The 2,865-nt window shown below is 40.7% G+C and overlaps 1 protein-coding gene across 2 annotated transcripts in view; it reads right to left on the reverse strand.

Moving 5' to 3' along the window:
* Positions 1–2,865, reverse strand: part of HECW2 (HECT, C2 and WW domain containing E3 ubiquitin protein ligase 2) — a 435,976-nt gene that overhangs the window by 429,845 nt on the left and 3,266 nt on the right. The window lies entirely within an intron of this gene.

Consider the following 2,865-nt stretch of genomic DNA (forward strand, 5'->3'; position numbering starts at 1 on the left):
CCATCACTCCACCCTCTTGTGTTGGTTTTCTCACTAATCTTTGAACTCATCCAAACATATTCTCACCTTCACTCCTTCACACTGACTGTTCTCTCTGCCTGAAACACTCCCCTCTGGTATCTGTGTGAGCAACTTCTTTCACTTCCTTTAAGTCTTTGCTGAAGGTTTCTTCATGAAGGCTACTCAACTAATTTATCTATTCTACTTTCTTCCAAAGTATTACCTCCTTCTACAATGCTATATAATTCACTTATTTATTTGGCTTATTGTGCATCTCCCACTCCCACCTCTTCACTCTCAATAAAATGAAAACTTTATAAGGGCAGGGATCTTTGTTTTATCCATTCAGCATCTAGATTCATGGAAGGTAAGGTGCTCAATAAATAGTATTAATAGTTGAATGAATAAATGAATGAGGGAGTAAGTAAAATTTTTTCATTGCTTTTCCTCTCTAGCCACCAATCTGTCTGTGGCTCTTACCTGAGAATTAAACAGAAAATGGAGAACCATCAAATGATTTAAGCAAGAGAACTGCACAAGGTCAGAAGATGACTTAAAGTCTGGAGAGGCTGGACTTCTTTTTTTTAGTTTAAAAGTCAATCTATGAAAGAAACAATGAAAGTCACAATTTTCCAAATGACTAGGTCTTCTTAAGCAGTTAATTTCAATCCCATAATGCACATATCTATAAATATATGAGCAATGTCTGTGTATATACACATATACATATACAAATGCACACATTAAACATATGTTGAACAAATCTAGAAGTTAAGGACATTCTTCTATCATATGGGTATTCTTCATAGAAAAGCTAATGACTTAGGTAATAGTTAAGACAATCATCCAACATAACTTTCCTGACACAACAGTATAAACTGTTTGATATGGTGCCCCTTCCAGTTAGGACCTCTTTTTACTCTCAAGGGGCTTCCTTGGTAGCTCAGATGGTAAAGAGTCTGCCTGCAGTGCGGGAGACCCAGGTTCGATCCCTGGGTTGGGAAGATCCCCTGGAGAAGGAAATGGCAACCCACTCTAGTATTCTTGCCTGGAAAATCCCATGGACGGAGGAATCTGGCAGGTTACAGTCCATGGGGTTGCAAAGAGTCAGCAAAACTGGGCGACTTCACTTTTCACTTTACTCTCAAGAGTGTCCTTGTCTGAACAAAAATAACTATTCAGTCATCCCACTTATAAAGAAGATACATACATTTCTTCTTATTCAAGCATGCTGACCAAGCTTTTGAGGATTTCAATGGAGTGGGTGTGGAAAAAGTGACAGCCATAATTATTTGTAACACCTACTGGCCAGCACTGCACACGAACTCTTTCAAACAGGCAATTCTTTAGCAAAGAAGCACAGCCATTATTGTAAAATTACACGCCACAAGCTCCATATATCTAGTGTTCAAACTCAAAGCCCCGTCAGGTCACCTGCACAATCTCCAGTCCTGTGAGAATGTTCATGTGGTGAGAGGGCACACCACATTCTTCTCTGCAAGCCCTTTGTCTGAAAAGCTGAGACCCAAACCCAAGACTCTTGTCAGAAGAGAGGGCAGAAAACAAAGGCTCTTCTATTATCCTCGTGGCCCAGAGGGCTTGGAAACTAGGAGAATGTGGAATCAAGTCTTCACAACAACACATGTGTTTGGTCTCTCAGTGAATTCCAAGAACATGACCAAACACCAGATCTTGAAATTTGCATACGTGCTGAGTCATTTCAGTCATGCCAACTCTTTGTGATCCTATAGACTGTAGCCCACCAAGCTCCTCTATCCATGGGATTCTCTAGGCAAGTAGAATAGGTTGCTATGCCCCCCTCCAGGGGATCTTCCCAACTCAGGGATAGAAGCCAAGTCTCTTAAGTCTCTTGCATTGGCAGGCGGGTTCTTCACCACTACAGCCACCTGGGACGCCCTTGAAACTTGCATTCCAATCTGCAAAAGCCATGCAGCCATTAGGTCTGCTAACAGGTTTTGTTGAAGCTGCTGTCCTGAATCATAGGAGTTGTCGCAAATCGTGTCAGCCCTAGGTAAACAGGTGTTAATTCTCATTGTGCTCGAAGACAATAATATCATGGGCTTAGAGCCAAAGTACAGACTTAATACCTCAACCATAAAACTTTTATTTCTTGTATGTGTAAATAGATGACAAGCAACCAAATACCTCATTCTTTCATCTTCTTTATTATTTCTTTTTTTTCTTTAAGCATTTTTTTGGTTTAATTTTTTTTACTTTTTTTATCTTTGCGTTTAACAAATTAAAGACTGAAATAAAGCCAGACTCAAAATCTGAAGTCAGAAGAGGGTGGTGAAGAAAATAGTGAAGATTCCTGAAAATCCAGGGTGACCATACAATTTATCATCCAAACCAGGGCACTTTTAAACGTGAAAGGGGATGCATTTGATGATTCAGATAGGGCAATAGGAATAAACCAACTGAGAAGGTGTGGTCACACTTCTAATCTCTCATTCATTTTCCCACAGAAAGGCCATCCTGTGTGTAAGGAAGCAATTCTGCCTCTGCTGTGTCAACCAAATATACTTCAAATGCAGTCCTCTCTCTTTCAGGCCAGGCCTGCCTTTCCACAATGGAGCTGGAAAGGTTTTCACTCCACCCTGCATTCCCTATTTGTGTAAAACTGGTTCCATTTTTATTCAGGAAAGGAGGCAGTAACATACAAGAATGTGGATGCAGGCCAGGTGCCCAGCAAACCCCAGGCCTGGTACCTTGGATTTCTCATAAAGGAACACTTCACAAGAGAGGAAGCAACCTACTGAGAAGGTACACAGATACCAACCGCACATTTAACAATCCGAATTTGAATGTTAGACCCTTTTTTGATGCCAAGGCACATGCTGAAAC

The sequence above is a fragment of the Bison bison genome, unplaced genomic scaffold (genome assembly GCF_000754665.1).
Source record: "Bison bison bison isolate TAMUID 2011002044 unplaced genomic scaffold, Bison_UMD1.0 scf7180017864471, whole genome shotgun sequence".
Lineage (NCBI taxonomy): Eukaryota > Metazoa > Chordata > Mammalia > Artiodactyla > Bovidae > Bison > Bison bison.